Raw genomic sequence first — 17,646 nt, 5'->3', positions numbered from 1 at the left:
TCTCGGGTTATATAAACAGTCTCGTGGATATAAATACGGGTTTCCAATATAAAGACTCGGTTCGGTTCCAATACAGTGCAGTTCAGTTCCAAGGGTTCGATATATACAGTCCCGGGTTATATAAACAATCTCGCGGATATAAATACGGGTTCCGATATAAAGTCTCGGGTTCGATATAAATACAGCGGATATATATACAGCTTCTTAATGGATATATGAACTCGCATTCTGGGCAGTCAAACATTATATATGAACTCGCATATATATATGAACTCGCATATGGGTATGACTGTATATGACTGTAAATGGATTTCTGCTTCTTAATGGATATATGAACTCGCATTCTGGACATTCTGAACTCGGTTCTGGGCATTCTGAACTCGCATTCTATGGCAGATTATATATGAACTCGCATATATATATGAACTCGCATATATATCCAGTACTTTGAACTCGCATATATATCCAGCACTTTGAACTCGCATATATATCCAGCTTTTGAATCCATCCATCATTTTTAACTCGCATTCTATCATTCTAATCCTCGCTCCGGTTCCGGACATTCTAATCCTTGCATATTTTCATATTTGAACGCAAGGGATTTGAGGATTCGGTTCTGAGGCATATATCTCTTCGGTGCTCTCATATTTGAATGCAAGGCTCTGTTCCGAGGCATTATACTAGCATATTAGAACTGTGTGAGCATATCTGAACCCTGTGAGCATATTTGAATGCAAGGCTCTGTTCCAAGGCATTATACTAGCATATTCGAACTCTGTGAGCATATCTGAACCCTCTGAGCATATATTCTGAGGCATTCTCTCATATTTGAACGAAAGTGATTTGAGGCTCCGATTCTGAGGCTCGCAGTCAAACATTATATATATCTCCGATATACCTTCCTCACTCCTCGCTCTGGTTCTGAACTCACATATCTTTGGTCTGCGGGCTACGGTGGACACGGACAATTTGCAGTCAGGTTTGCTAGTTCCAGGTGCACACATTCCTTACCTCTTTCTTTTCTAATACATATTTGCTCATATAATGTCAAGTATGAATATTTCACCACAGTTACCAAAGATTACCAAGGGCAGACCTAGCACAGTTACTCTACAAGGTCTCTATGAGTATATAGAGTCTTTAGAGAAACGTAGAGAAGAAAGAGAAGCCAAGTTACAAAAAGAGTTAGAAGCCGTGCTGGAAAATAAATTTGCATCTCTTGAAAACACTATCCAAAAACAAATAGAAAATAAAATAGAACTACTGGAGAATAAAATGGAGGCAATGGAGACTAGATTGCATGTTATAGAAAAACAAAACCAAGATACTAACCAACCATCCCAGCAAGGAGACGCTGATACCTTAGAGGGTCTTAAAATGAAAGACATGATTAAAGAATTAGAAGAAAAAGTTAACAGCCACCTCACCCTAAATAGTGCGGTAGATAAGTTAGATATTAAACCAATTAAAGACGAAATGAAAAAATTAATAGAATTAGACCACGAACGTAACAAAAGGACCTTAAACCTTATAATCTTCGGTTTAAAAGAGGAAGAAGATGAGGATACTTTAGCCTTAGTCCAGACAGAATTACATAATAGATTACAAATTGAAACAGTGTGTCTCACAGAAGCAACAAGGTTGGGGAAATTAACCGAGAATAAAGGAAGATTAATCCGCATAAAGGTGAGCTCTACTGACCATAAGCACAACATACTTAGTAAAACCTCAAGTCTGAAAGGAACGGAAATATTCATAAATGAAGATCTCATTCCAGAAGATCAAGCAGAATTAAGAAAGGAGGTTCAAAAGGTAAAAGAAGCTAGAAAGGAAGGAAAATGGGCAATAATCAGAAATAGAAAAGCCTTTATTCGAGACAAAAACCAAAAAGATAATAATCAATAGCAATTAAACATGCTCCAGATCCTTTCTTGGAACTGTCGGGGCTTCCCATGGAACAAAGGCCCTCAGCTAAGTTGGATCTCAAATGATGTTGATATTATTTTGCTTGTTGAAACTTGGGAGCACGAAGAATCTAAGGTCCCTAACATAGATGGCTTCATGCTATGGTCTACATGGAACAAGCGATCCTCTTGTAGAGGCATTGGGGGAATAGCTTGTTACATTAAGAAGAACATCTCCCCCTATGTTAGGTTTTATAAAAATGACCCTCACAACCAATTTAGTTGGATAGAGATCAGAGACATTAATAATAAAAAGTCCTACATAGCAATATGTTATTTCCCCCCCTTTAATTCTAACTTCTATAAGAAGAAGAATCTAGATAAAACTAACCCTTACAATAGTTTAGAGAACGATATTTCTAGCCTAAGGAATGAGGGTAATATCCTTTTAATAGGTGACTTCAATGCTCGAACTTCAAACAACCAAGCTATTATTTTAAGAAATCGTTCCAACCCTAATCCTCTTTGGTTAGACGAAGACCCTACCCTGGCTAGTAGATACAAAAGGAGCTCTGAAGACCTCGGGGAAATTTGTTTGGGTCAGAGCTAATCAAGCTCTGTAGTGCTCAGGATCTCATAATTTGCAACGGTCTAAAAAAGTGGCCCAATTCCAACAAGATGACCTGCATCCATGGACTTGGTAGCAGCGTGGTAGACTACGTTATTTCTGATCTTCCATTATACAACGAAATGATAAACTTTGACATCTTAAACGACAACGAGCCTGACTCCGATCATAGGCCTTTACTTATAACCCTCAATTTTGTCATGCATAAAGTTCCCATAGAAAATAATACTTACAACCAAAAGAACTTAATATTTGATAAAAATAAAAAGGACCTCTTTCTAAATGAATTAAAAACTAATTTGCCTCCTTTATCTAGTATAGACAACATAGAAGACCTATATCATAATTTTACTACAACCCTCTCATACTTTATTAAAAAGTTCTCAATTGAAGTCTCAAATAATAAAAGAAATAGCAAAACCAATCCTTGGTATGACAAAGATTGTGAAAATGCGAGGAGAGCAATTAAGGAAGCTGTTGATGATTCTCTTAAAATGGACAAGATAAGAATATACAAAGCCCTAATTAAAAGGAAAAAGAGGCAGTACATTCGTCAAAGACAGGAGAATCTCTTAGACCTCTCTAAGGTCTCTCCTAAGAAATTTTGGACGTAGATTCTGACTAGGAAGACTAAGGATAATAATAAAATTGCTCTTCACGATTGGAATTCTTATCTTAAAAAGCTTTATGAATCTCCTAATGTCATGGATAATTTGGAAACCCTGCTCACAACGAAAGAAGTCTTCTCTTTAGAAGACATTAAGTTTGGGGTTAATCGCCTCGCGAATGGGAAAGCTAAGGACATTGAAGGTTACCAGGCAGAAATCTTAAAAATTGGAGGCCCTGTCCTCATCCCCCACATCCACAAGCTTTTCAACCAAGCTGTTAAGCAAGGGTTCCCTAAGCCTTGGACTGAGAGCCTCATTATCCCTATTTTTAAAAGTGGAGATACAAATAACCCCTCTAATTATCGGACAATTATGATCAGCCCTCTCTTAGCCAAGTTGTACGGTAGTATTCTGGAAAAAAAGTTAAGCATATGGCTTGAAAGTGAAGGTAAGCGGGCTAAAGGCCAAGCGGGTTTCAGAAGGCATCACTCAACAACAGACCACCTTGTTACGCTTAGGATCATTGCGGAGGAATGTCGTAATGATAAATCCAATTTATTTTGCTGCTTTGTGGACTTTAGAAAGGCTTTCGATACGGTTCCTAGATACAACCTTTGGAATAGGTTAGAAGAGCTAAAGGTTCCTCTTGAGTTGAGAGCTGCTGCTATAAGGCTATACGAGAATGTAATTGCCAAGCTAAAGAACAATGAGGGGTGGTCAAAAGATATTAAGTGTAACATCGGAGTTAAACAAGGCTGCCCCCTCTCCCCTACCCTATTTGGCATTTACATCGATAAGCTTGAAGGTTATTTAGAAGAAGCAGGATGTGGTGGCACAATCTTAGCTGGGATAGTCGTTATCCTTCTTCTCTACGCTGACGATATTGTTCTTTTGGCAAGGTGCCCTTCTAATCTTGATAAGCAACTCAAGCTTCTTAAGGATTTCTGCTCTACCATGGGTATGACTGTTAACACTGACAAAACAAAAGTTATGATTATCAAATCCAAGAAGGACACTTGCGCTAATTGACAATAATAACTTGGAGGAAGTGTATTCTTACAAGTACCTAGGAATTGATATCCATCACAAGCTTAACTGGAACCATAGCATTGAGAGAAGGATCAATGGGGGATGGAAAGCTTATTTTGGTCTTGAAAATAATTGTAAAACTGCAAACCTCGTAATGTGGGATAAAAAGAAGTTCCTCTTTGAAACTTTAGTCATTCCTGTTATCTTATATGGCTGTGAAGTTTGGGGCTGCAGCATCTCCAGAGAATCATGGAGAAAGATTGAGCAAATCCAGAAGCGTTTTATAATTTATAACCTGAAAATTAAAAGTAATACACCCTATCCTATTCTCCTTGTAGAAGCAGGTCTTTCTCCTATTGAGAGCCTAGCTATGCTCAGGTTTCTGGTGTACAACCACAAGCTCAATAACATAGACAATCATAGACTTCCTAAGCTAGCTTTAAATTCCAGCCAAAACCACCTAAGGCTTAACCGAGGATGGCATAAGGACACAAGGGCCTGGTTAAACTATTGGGAGATCAATGAGAATGATGCTTTGCAAAACATAAATAACATTAAAGATATTGTTACTTCTAAGTTCAAAGAAAAATTGTGGTGTGAGAAAGATTTAGCGTCTAAAAGAAAATTAAGTTATTATAAGAGGGTCATCAACCCCACCCTTGAAGATCAAAAGTATCTCTCTATTTTAACTAGCTCAAAGAAGAAAATTAATATAGCAAAGATTAGAATGAATTCTCATGAGCTCCATAGTGAAACTGGCCATTGGGCAGTTCTTAAAACGCCATGGATAGAAAGGATCTGCCATATTTGTGAGAATAGGAGCATCGAGGATGAAAACCACTTCCTCTTAGAGTGCCCTGCATACAACCACATTAGATCTCAATTTCACAACCTTTGTTACAATACTGACCTTCCTAGCCTTTTACAATGCCAAAATTATAGTGAACTCGGGAGGCTTCTCTCCAAGCTTTTTGAGCATAGGAATAAAATCTTAAATCAAAATAAATAATTTGTCTTTTTAGGTCTGATAGATCATTATTTGGTCTCAGCGGACGTTAACCACCACCACCACCATCATCATCATCATCATCATCATCAATAAAAACCCATATACTTATATTAATATATTATTTTTCAATGAAAACTATCAACATCAATTTTTGTATTTGGTTGTCTACTAAACGTAAGAAAACTATACTCCATGCTCTTCTATTATATTCTATATGTTGATTTGTACTATAAGTATAAATATGTGCTGCTGTACTGGATTGACTTATGACAGTTACCACTCCTACCTACAGTGACAAGGGATGACACAGATACTTCCTTACTAGAGTTTTAACTAGTTTATTATTACTGTTATGCTTGTAACCACTTGTTTCTTCACTGATAATATTTTGGGTCTGGGTATGCCCCTTATTTCATTGGGTAATGCTCGTCTGATTGTTTTTCTTTCAGGCTGCCTTCTGTAGACAATGAAAAGGTTTTAGAGCTGGCAAAATTGGACTTCAACATTGTCCAATGCATTCACCAGGAAGAGATGAAAAATATCATGAGGTAATTGGTGGGCTCCAGTATTGTAGCAATAATGCTACAACTCCTGGAACTCCCTTCTTTAATTTTATCAACCCGGTAGTTCGTAACAAACTTGGAAGCGACGGTGCTGTATGCACAAGTACTAGCTCTTGCCGCAGCTGTCACTTGGTCAGCTGGCACAAGTCCGCTAGGGGCTCAAGCCAATTTCTATGAGCTCTTAGAAGAAGCTTTTTAACTGATGGACGAAAGCTAACTCAAAGGAAGCCAATCTACTTGCGGAAAGAAACTGAAAGCCAAAAAGAAATACAAACCCTAGCAAACCCTAATTCTACTAACTAGTCCTACTGATGCAAAAAGGAGAATGCAAACTACGAGAAGAGATGCCTTACTTCTAGGAAGGTAAAATGCATGTGTCTAAGTTACTACTATCTGAAGAAAACATATTTTTGTATTTTTGCTTAAGTTGTTGAAATTATCATGCATGTGCTTCTAACTAGTTCTCCACTGTGCAGGGATGGATCAAGGGATGAAATGCTTTGGGAAAGGTTGGGATGGTACAAAGAGGGTCTAAGGGATCCCTAAAATTCTTTCTGAGAGTTTCACAAAGTCTGGATGACATGCAACCGTGTTTATGAACTTCTATAGGAAGTCTGCAGGGGTTTCTACAGGATGTTCTGCAATTCTTCTACAGGATGTTTCAAAATGGGATGTTTGAGGATGGATGGTTGATGGAGGATGCATGGATGGTTATGGAGGTAGGATGGGGGTCTGAAGTGACCCAGGAACTGATGGATGGAGTGGTGAGATGATGTGGAAGGCTGACTTGCATCAACGAAGGTGTAGGCAATGGAAAAGCAAGAAGGTAGGGTTTCGTGGCAAAAGAGCAGATGGGAGATGAGGAAACAGACTTGGTGATAGAGGAGCTGATCTGGACGAGGCTCAGATGAACGAGGAGGTGATGAAGGTGATAGAGATGCCCTGCACAATGCTCATTCAAACGAATCAATGAATCCTTGCAAACAAACCAAGTCCTAGCTAACTTAATCCAACTGTCAATGAAATGAATAAACAACAGCTTTGTTTGGAAAGAGAACCATGTACATCACGTGAGTAAGAACATTCAAAAAGATCTAAATGCATGACAAACTCCTACCAATCGATTCTAACCATAAAAAGCTACTTTAACCATCACAAACAACCAAAATAACAAAGCAAGATCTAAGAGCAGATTTCCTTTTAAGAACGCAGCAAACACATAAAGATAAACAAGGGAGGTACTGAGCGCTTGAGATGGGCCCAACCCCAAGAGCTACAGCCTCCCAAGAGAGATTTAGAGCTGGTGCAAAGCTGGATTCATCTTTATTAATCAAGAATGAAGAGTTACATCAAAATTGTCCACAAGGAGAACTTGAAAATGAGCTGACAGCAAAACTAATCTATGGCCTAAAAATCGAACTGCAAAATGACTACAACAAGACTATGAAATGACTAACTATTGGCTACAAAAATTACTAACCACTAGCTCCCCAAAATGACTAACTGAAATGAGGTCTTAAGCCCTCTTATTTATACAATTTGAGGACCCAACAGTCCTCCTAAAATTTAGGGACTTGGCTGCCCAAGACTTGCAGTTAACAGCAGTCCTACTTGACTTGCTTGGCTGCCCTTGTGCTCATTGATTTGGTGGCCTTTGAACTCCGAGCTGATGGTGGAGAATTCGAGGTAAGGGCCCATAAATGAGGGGGACACCTTCCTACAAATCCTCTAGCTTGTCTTCCCACGAATTTGGCTGCCAAGTGCTCATTAAGACCTTCAATTTTGTCTCCAAGTTGACCAAAAAGGCTACACAAAGCACCTATTAGACTTGTTGGCATAATGACTAACCAAATTCACTCTATTAACATAAAAATAATAAAAAACATGCAATAAACCAATAAGAATGGTGGATTAAGTCAACTTAGGAGGTTGAATGAGCCCAAATAATTGTCCATCTTTGGGGCTCATCATCACCCCCCTATTGAAAGTGTTGCTCATCTTCTGAGCAACCAATCTCTCTCCTCATCTTTGATAGCCCTGGTGGCTTCTTTGGCTAACATCTTGGCCGATTCCTCCTTTGGCTTCCCTCTTTTCAAACTTCCTGTAGAGACAGTTCGCTGGCTTCCTGTAGAAACAGTCTGCTAACTTCTTGTAGAAACAGTCTGCTAACAGTTCTCTGTCTTCCTGTAGAAACAGTCGGCACTGTCTTAGCCTGCTTGTCCTCTCTCTGCCGTTCATCAGATGTTTCCTTGTCTGCTGGAGGCCCTTCTTGCTGCTGTTGTTCTCCCAAAATGGAGGGCCTATCTTCGTTATGACTTCCCTATAGTTGTAACTATTGTTTCAGCAGCTCATTCTCCTCCTGTACTTTGTCTCTGTCTCTATCTCTGATCCTGTCCCTAAAGTGATTTTCTCGAGCAAATGTGGCCCTTGATGACTTACTCTTTACTTCATTCACTCTTATAGTCCTCCCACCAATTGCCTTTCCATCCATGTCATTGATTGCATTAACTGCAGCTCTGGGATTAGTAAAAGTGACAAATCCATAGCATTTACCCCCAAACTCTCGGTCATTCACAATCATCAGGCTCTCCGCATAGAATTTATCACAATCCAGACAGTAATGATCATAAACAATAAAGCTTGACAATTAGGTCTGCTGCCCAAGCTTTCCTGAAACATTGGCACCTTGATAATTTCTTATAATGCAGTGTATGATGCCTCTGATATTAGGTCTGGCACCAGGGACCACCAGTGGACCTGACCAATATCTGATTAGGTCCAACAATAACACCGCTGCACTCTTCAAGCCGAGAATAGAGTCCCAATAATGCACAATTACAACAGTAATGAAGTATACATATATCGATGAAAGCCCAGAAGTACCACGTTTCAAATAAAGATAAGCCATATGTTGCCGGACTAAAAGCGATATTAGAGCAAAAAAAACTCCCGTTGATAAGCAATAATCGTTTTGAGAAGAGATGTGTATTGATGTCAAATTCACATGTGTAGAAGCCCAACTATCTCGGATAAGGATGCATGATGAGGCAAATCTGGAATATGAATATCTGGATAGAGCCTTTACTGCAATAATAGTGCCATAAATCTCAAAGGCCCTTTGAATGGAATCTTCAGTAGAATCATATGGAAGGCCACCAACATATACTGAATTTTCATCATCAACCGTCATCTTTCTGATACTTTGGATGCTTGATAACCAGTTTTTCACTTCAAACTTGAAACATCGAAGAACTTAAAGAAGACCAAACACTGGACATCCTTGAATTTTCAGCATCAAAGGTGCAAGAATGCCTTCTTATGAAATAGGAAGTAAAGGAATTGAACTTGTGATATTTTTCTTGAAAAGGAAGTGATAAAGTTCCCAAAATGTTAATAGGCCATTTGTATTTGTTGGTCCTGCTGAAATTAGTCACAACATCTAAAACAAGCCAACAATATGGTGATAGACCCCTTTCTCAAGGTCATCCTCCAATTGATATCAAGGTTCTGCAACCCAAGCTTTCATGCAGACAATCACAGTATCTCGTCTGGAGCTCCAAATTCAACGAAAATTCTGGGTTTTCCTTCTGCAGAGCTGTTCTCTGCCTTTCCTGTAGACGACTTCCTGTAGAAACGCCTGTAGAGTGCGACAGGCGGGAATTTTTTAAGGAACTGAAGAGATCTCGAGAATAAAAGGCAGAAATCGGTAGAGCACCATTGTTTAACTGATCTGGAAATGGTGGACATGCGCTTCAGTTGACCGCAGTTGAACAAAGAGTGGTGAGAGTTTCAGCCGAGCGTCCCTTGAATTACTGCGTGATTTGTGGTGAGGTGGCAAAAAAAACATGCGCGCTGGCTTTTTTCGAACTGAAGTGATGTTATGAACTGCATGTCTTCTATTTGTTAATCAACTGATGCCCTGTTCACTGGAGTTCAACACATCTACCATTGCTTGTGTTTCTCAACTTCCACGTGAATGGCTATCCACGCATGCTACGTGATTTTTCATGAGTGCTAGAGGACTGGATGTCGGGTTAAACTTATTCTATTCGTGGCTTAATTCCACCATCCCATCAATTCATGCAGTTTTCAAATTAAATCTATGCAATAGAAGAATGAGATCAGTCACATACCTCGAAGTTGAATGGCTGCCGTGAGCTGTTGTGGGCTGTCATTGCTGCATGCATTTGATTTTATGGTTGCATGATGGCTTGGTTGCTGATTCATGGCTGGTTTCCTTGTGCAGGTGTCCTCTGGCCAGATGCATGCAACAAGAGTTCATTTCCACGTTCAGATCTGCACCCTCAAACTGCTGCCATTGAATTTTCAGAGGACCAGAACTTGTTTTCGCCATTTCTCCCAAACGGTGAAGCGGATTGATCTGAAACTTGGTGAGCATGTTCCTATCATCATTATGCATCTCCCATAGCAAAATCGTGATCAATGGATGCACGGATTTCGAGAAAAATGGAAAATGGTTGAAGATTTCAGAGCTCGATTTCTCGGAAACCGTGCATCGGAATCGGCTGAAACTGCTTGGGTAGGTTACCATCACTCACATTCATATCCCCATGAAACAGGTTTTGAAACGGATGCACGGATATGGAGAAAATGCAAAAATGGCTGATGGTGATGGAGGCTGATTTCTTGGAAACCGTGCACCGGAATTGCATGAAACTGCTTAGGCATGTTGTCATCAACATTGTACAATTCCCCATAATATGGTTTGTCAAATGGATGCATGGTTTTCAAGTTATGGCAAAAACAAATTTTGTTCTATGGATTTTTGCCTCAAGGCTTTTTGCATGTGCTTGCATGGAAGGGAAAACTGAGCTTGCGCTGTGATGCAGGTATGGAGATGATGGAGGAGGAGTTGGAAGATTACATGAGGACTTCTGAACCCTTGAGGAAGCTACCATGTTCGCCAAACCACTTTTTGAAATGCATGCCTAGTTTCCCACAATTTCTACAGGAAGTTCTTGTAGAAGCACAATGAGAAGCACAAGGAGGTGGAAAAAATGATGGAGGAAGGCAAGGGATGGACACACAAGTGCTTTTAGGCCTAATCAACAGATTCCCACCATCAGATTCACTTTTGAAATTGGATTTGGCTCGTCCAAAGGTTCTACAGGATGTTTCCTGTAGAAATACAGAGCTTCCTGTAGAAGGCACAAGAAAAATTCCTTTAGCCTTGATTTGAGTGCTCCTCCTATCATGAAACGTCCTTCTTGCAACCTGCAATTAGCCAATGGAATTAGTTTTATTTTTCTTTTTTTTTTCTCTTTTTTTTTGAAAAGCAACTAGGGCGCCTCATGGAGGTTTTCACCCTAATTGCCTGCCCTGGGCGCCTCCAAGGAAGGTTTTCACTCAGGGATCTTATTCCATTTTTATTTTCTCTTTTTTCCAACCCATTGACCGCCTCATGGAGGTTTTCAATCAATGAGCCAATCTAAGGCACCTCCAAAGAGGTTTTCACCTTAGATTTTTATTTTTCTCTTATTTTCATTTTTTTCTCTCTTATTTTTTTTTTTTCTACCCTACCCTACTTGAAAAACAAAATCATTTTCAAGTATAAGAATACTTCCAATGGAGCCATGTGCACATCGAGATTAGAGAAAAAATGATGTGGAGGCTCGAAATGCATGCTTGGATAGGTGTCCAGATCTCAGAGACCAAATGATCTGACCTTGAAGGGATCAAACAAAACTGAGGAAGAAAGTACCGCTGCAACTTAGTGGCCTTCTAAAACCATATCTCAATATAGCTTTGATATCCTTGGTTCTTTTGCTGATCTGGATCATGCTTCATGTCACCTTCTAACATGACTTTCTCATCTTCCTCTTTTTGCTAATCTTTTTCTCGAATACATGGAAGATTTGATGGTAACCATGAGGGATCTTTCTTTATCTCTGATTCTGATGTCTTCTCTTCATCAAGTAAAGCCCATGGTTCTTTGATCTCCTCTTTGGAGTCTTCTTTTTCCTTTGGTCCTTCAATGTTGTCAATAGAGTCTCTTTGTTGCAACACGCTTCCTGATCTATGGTGAAGATCATTGAGCTCAAGAGGAGTTGTTTGCATATGCTGTGCCTCAGATTTGCAATGGGGTTGAGCTACTCCAATGTATAGATTTGGAGATGGTGGTATGGGTAGCTGAGTGGAGGTGTGAAATTGAGATGGAGATGGATGGCATTGTGGTTGGGTAGGCATTTGGGGTTGCCTTGGTGGAGGAGGAGGCGATGGTTGTGGATGAGCAGGTGGTGGAGGAAAATGAGCGGGATGAGAGTTGTACTGGGGTCTCCACTTCTGATAAGGTGCATTCCACTGAGGCTATGGCTGAGCATAAGAGTGAAATGAATGAGCAACTGGTTGGGCATAATATGGATCTGTGAAGGAACAAGGAGAATATGACCAAGGAGGAGGTGTAGACCAGGAAGGATGAGCAGGGGGGCCCCAAGAAGGCATGAAAGTGGCTTGATAGGGGTCATAATAGGTCTCGGGTGTCCCTTGCAGTTCCTGCTGGTAAGATCTAGGTCCATGCGGCCAACTTTGGTTCATATAATGGAGTGGTGCCTCCTTTGGCTCTCTGATATGCAGCTTTGAATCTGGGTAAGGAAGGGCACTGATCTGTAGGATGGTATTCTTCACAGATGAAACACACTTCTAGGGAGTGCATTGGACATTCGTTCCTAGGATGCTTTCTAGTGCACCAAGGACAAAAAATGGCCAAAGCCCTCTTGGCTTCTTCTTGCTTCTGTTGGATCTGCAATGTATCCAGTTGCATGGCAAGAAACTGCCTCATATCACTCTTGAAATCTTTGATCTGATTTTCAAATTCATCTTTGGACAAGATGTTGCTCCCAACATTTCTGCTTGTAGCCATTTGCTCCAGAGGAATGTTTTCTTCTTCTTCTCCCCTAGAGGTTCTTTAAATATGCCTTGATGTCCACCCAGGGGTTCTTCAATCACAACCATCGAAGAAGAGAGAATCTTGGCTGTGTGAAGCAGTGGGGGTGTTGTGCAATCATTTTTCTAACTTATCTCTACTCCTACAAGGCATGAAATGAAATCCTTTTGGTTGATTTTTGCTTTTTCTACTTCTACTTGCAGAACTGAAATAGGTCGAACTGCAACTAACTATCTTGCTAAAATGAAAATGCGGAATTGAAATGAAAGCAGGAAATGACTAATCTATTTTGCTCAAATGAAATTGCAGGAATGAAATGCTAATCTACGCTTGCAGAATTGAAATGCTAATCTACGCTTGCAGAAATGAAATTGCGGAATTGAAATGCTAATCTATGAAAGCGAGAAATGTTAATCTATGAAAGCAGGAAATGCTAATCTATAAAAGCGGGAAATGCTAATCTACTTTTTCATAAACGAAATTGCATAATGGAAATGAAATAAACTACTTAGAAGAAGTTTGTAGTGGAAAATAGAAGAAAAGCGACAATCACCAATACTTTGACGCTTCCCCGACAACGACGCCAAAAAGATGGTGGGCTCCAGTATTGTAGCAATAATGCTACAACTCCTGGAACTCCCTTCTTTAATTTTATCAACCCGGTAGTTCGTAACAAACTTGGAAGCGACGGTGCTGTATGCACAAGTACTAGCTCTTGCCGCAGCTGTCACTTGGTCAGCTGGCACAAGTCCGCTAGGGGCTCAAGCCAACTTTTATGAGCTCTTAGAAGAAGCTTTTTAACTGATGGACGAAAGCTAACTCAAAGGAAGCCAATCTACTTGCGGAAAGAAACTGAAAGCCAAAAAGAAATACAAACCCTAGCAAACCCTAGCAAACCCTAATTCTACTAACTAGTCCTACTGATGCAAAAAGGAGAATGCAAACTACGAGAAGAGATGCCTTACTTCTAGGAAGGTAAAATGCATGTGTCTAAGTTACTACTATCTGAAGAAAACATATTTTTGTATTTTTGCTTAAGTTGTTGAAATTATCATGCATGTGCTTCTAACTAGTTCTCCACTGTGCAGGGATGGATCAAGGGATGAAATGCTTTGGGAAAGGTTGGGATGGTACAGAGAGGGTCTAAGGGATCCCTAACATTCTTTCTGAGAGTTTCACAAAGTCTGGATGACATGCAACCGTGTTTATGAACTTCTACAGGAAGTCTGCAGGGGTTTCTACAGGATGTTTTGCAATTCTTCTACAGGATGTTTCAAAATGGGATGTTTGAGGATGGATGGTTGATGGAGGATGCATGGATGGTTATGGAGGTAGGATGGGGGTCCGAAGTGACCCAGGAACTGATGGATGGAGTGGTGAGATGACGTGGAAGGCTGACTTGCATCAACGAAGGTGTAGGCAATGGAAAAGCAAGAAGGTAGGGTTTCGTGGCAAAAGAGAAGATGGGAGATGAGGAAACAGACTTGGTGATGGAGGAGCTGATCTGGACGAGGCTCAGATGAACGAGGAGGTGATGAAGGTGATAGAGATGCCCTGCACAATGCTCATTCAAACGAATCAATGAATCCTTGCAAACAAACCAAGTCCTAGCTAACTTAATCCAACTGTCAATGAAATGAATAAACAGTAGCTTTGTTTGGAAAGAGAACCATGTACATCACGTGAGTAAGAACATTCAAAAAGATCTAAATGCATGACAAACTCCTACCAATCGATTCTAACCATAAAAAGCTACTTTAACCATCACAAACAACCAAAATAACAAAGCAAGATCTAAGAGCAGATTTCATTTTAAGAACGCAGCAAACACATAAAGATAAACAAGGGAGGTACTGAGCGCTTGAGATGGGCCCAACCCCAAGAGCTACAGCCTCCCAAGAGAGATTTAGAGCTGGTGCAAAGCTGGATTCATCTTTATTAATCAAGAATGAAGAGTTACATCAAAACTGTCCACAAGGAGAACTTGAAAATGAGCTGACAGCAAAACTAATCTATGGCCTAAAAATCGAACTGCAAAATGACTACAACAAGACTATGAAATGACTAACTATTGGCTACAAAAATTACTAACCACTAGCTCCCCAAAATGACTAACTGAAATGAGGTCTTAAGCCCTCTTATTTATACAATTTGAGGACCCAACAGTCCTCCTAAAATTTAGGGACTTGGCTGCCCAAGACTTGCAGTTAACAACAGTCCTACTTGACTTGCTTGGCTGCCCTTGTGCTCATTGATTTGGTGGCCTTTGAACTCCGAGCTGATGGTGGAGAATTCAAGGTAAGGGCCCATAAATGAGGGGGACACCTTCCTACAAATCCTCTAGCTTGTCTTCCCACGAATTTGGCTGCCAAGTGCTCATTAAGACCTTCAATTTTGTCTCCAAGTTGACCAAAAAGGCTACACAAAGCACCTATTAGACTTGTTGGCATAATGACTAACCAAATTCACTCTATTAACATAAAAATAATCAAAAACATGCAATAAACCAATGAGAATGGTGGATTAAGTCAACTTAGGAGGTTGAATGAGCCAAAATAATTGTCCATTTTTGGGGCTCATCAGTAATGAATCGGGTCTAACTGTTCAAAACTACGTGATTTAAATTCTGAAATGAATTCATATAAATGGTAACCATGAGTTGTTCGGACAATAACGTTATATTCCTGCACAGTTGGTTTAGAGTTTCAGGGTTAAGCCAGTTCACATTTGACGGGGAGAGGCCCATGGAATATTATTTGATAATAGCCGCGGGGACGTATGAACCCCAATATGCCAAATGCAGAGCCACCTTTACCAAGCTCACGTGCTTGGAAACTGTTCTGGACGACATGTATGATGCTTACGGAACCCTTGAAGATTTGAGGCTGTTCACAGAAGCTGTCCGAAGGTACATATGATTGCAGCGAAACAAAAGCTGTCAGCATGTTGATAATGTAACATTTATTATATAACAGATGAAATAGGTTATACAAGAGTTCTTTGGAGTATTAAGATGTTGATATTGTAAATGTTATTATAAACATTTTTTTTGGTTTCAGATGGGACCTCGCATTCGCAGAAAATCTTCCAGATTATATGAATGCGTGTTACAAAATCTATTACAACATGATTCATGAAGTGGCCTGGGAGTTGGAGAAGGAACAAGGGGGCGAATGGCTTACCTATTTTCGGAATCTAGTGAGTAATCTTCTTTAAACAAGGCAACAACAACACCCACACGCATACCCATAGGTTTTGGACAAACAAAGATAACCAGCAAGAGGATTCCAAATTTATTTCAGAATTTGATAGATAAAAGTTAAATTCCTAAAACTCCAAAATAATTTCATATCTAACATTTTTTTTTTCTTTTTTGTCAAATCTACCCTCCAAAGAAATTTGTACTTGTAAGGTTTTAAATTTAATTTAAGAGTATGCAACCAAATTCTTGGAGTTAGTAGTTCCGATTAGGCCTTTCCTACGGGTGCATGATCATTTAATATCTAATCGTAAATTTATTCAAATTGAACAGCAAGAGCAGTATCTACTGAGTTATTTGCGAGAATCGGAATGGCAAGCGGCTAAGCACGTGCCCAGCTTCGATGAGTACATAAAAAACGGGATTATTTCCAGCGCCACGCGTCCAGTGCTGCTGAGTGCAGTGTTGTTGATGGGCCAACGCCTTCCGCGAGAGGTTTTAGAACAGCTCGACAATCCTGGATCAAAAAATGCGTTCATAGAGCAGACTGGCTACTTCACCCGGCTAATCGACGACATGATGACATATAAAGTAGTTTGACTTGGGTATTATAATTATGTTTCTTTGCTTATTTCTTTTCTCTAACTTCGGTTACTGGTACTACCAGTCATTTTGGAGAACCGATCAATTAATTTTCGATGGATGCACAGAGTGAGAAGGGTCGTGGAGAATTGGCATCCAGTATCGAATGCTATATGAGAGAGCATCTTCCTGAATGGACAGAGGAAGAAGCCCTGAATCACATTGAATGTGTAATGGATGCCGCATTGAAGGAGCTGACGAGGGAGTTTCTGAAGCCTGACAGCAGCAGTAACCGCGTCCTTTTCACCTGCAAGAAGATGATTTTCGAGGTGGTCAAAGGCATGCTGGGCATGTACAAATATGGAGATACATTCTCCTCTCCCAATATCCAAGAAACCATTGATTATGTTAAGGAATCTCTCATCCAGCCTCTGCCATTGGAATAGCGATGCTGGAGAGCGGTAAAGACGCGTAAATAACAGGGGCGGATAGGCTAAGACGTTTAATTGAAGTTTAATTTTAAGGTTAACCTTGTAACTAAAACATAATTCAATCTTAACCTTATAACTAAACAATAATCTATTTTAAATTTATTTTTTTAAAACTGTGATTGGTGGTCTCCGCACTCGTCGTATTCAGCCATGATTGTAAGCTTGTACTCAGCCTGCCAGCTCGTACGGCTGACTCGAGCATTCATGAACGATGGTGCTATTTTTTTGATATTTTATTTACACCATGGAACCACATTAATCCTACTGTTGCTGGGCATGATGTATTTACTCTTTCCTGCTATGTGATGCGGCAAGTTAATTACCTAGGTTATTTAATGTACTGTAATTTAATTGTTCCCTGCCATGTGATGCGACACGCTAATAAATGTACTGTAATTAAGCAGCTTCGGCGCACTGTAAGCTGTAAGTTCTCTGACATATATTCTATTACGATTTAATACCATGTTAATCTAATAGACTTTTTATTGAACGGCGAAGTGAAATTTAATTGCAGTCCTCATAAGGTTAAAGCTTTTGTATTATTAGATTAATGAAAGTGTATTAATTATTTTATTTAGTGATTTTTGGGTTGAATATATATAGAAAATAAGAACCCAGCGGTGACAATATCATATATTTAAAATTAGTAACAAGCACCGGAAAGGTTTAACCATTAAACAAGCATAAGCGGTTGCCATTAGCCTCACTCAATGCGCAGACCTCTACAAA

The 17,646-nt window shown here is 39.8% G+C and overlaps 1 pseudogene across 1 annotated transcript in view; it reads left to right on the top strand.

Annotated features, from left to right (window-relative positions):
* LOC149196910 (alpha-bisabolene synthase-like) overlaps nt 1-16,991 on the top strand; it is a 50,491-nt pseudogene extending 33,500 nt beyond the window's left edge. Inside the window, exons 9-13 of the transcript XR_016255152.1 lie at nt 5,628-5,726; nt 15,338-15,553; nt 15,705-15,843; nt 16,178-16,435; nt 16,555-16,991. The product of XR_016255152.1 is annotated as an alpha-bisabolene synthase-like (transcript). The remainder of the gene's footprint in view (nt 1-5,627; nt 5,727-15,337; nt 15,554-15,704; nt 15,844-16,177; nt 16,436-16,554) is intronic.
* The last annotated feature ends 655 nt before the right edge of the window (nt 16,992-17,646 follow it).

This window comes from Pinus tabuliformis, chromosome 2_2 (assembly GCF_031772625.1).
Source record: "Pinus tabuliformis cultivar Carrire ecotype Pingquan chromosome 2_2, CPIR1, whole genome shotgun sequence".
Lineage (NCBI taxonomy): Eukaryota > Viridiplantae > Streptophyta > Pinopsida > Pinales > Pinaceae > Pinus > Pinus tabuliformis.
The sequence above is the reverse complement of the archived record's forward strand: the minus strand, read 5'-3'. Positions and strand labels throughout refer to the sequence as shown.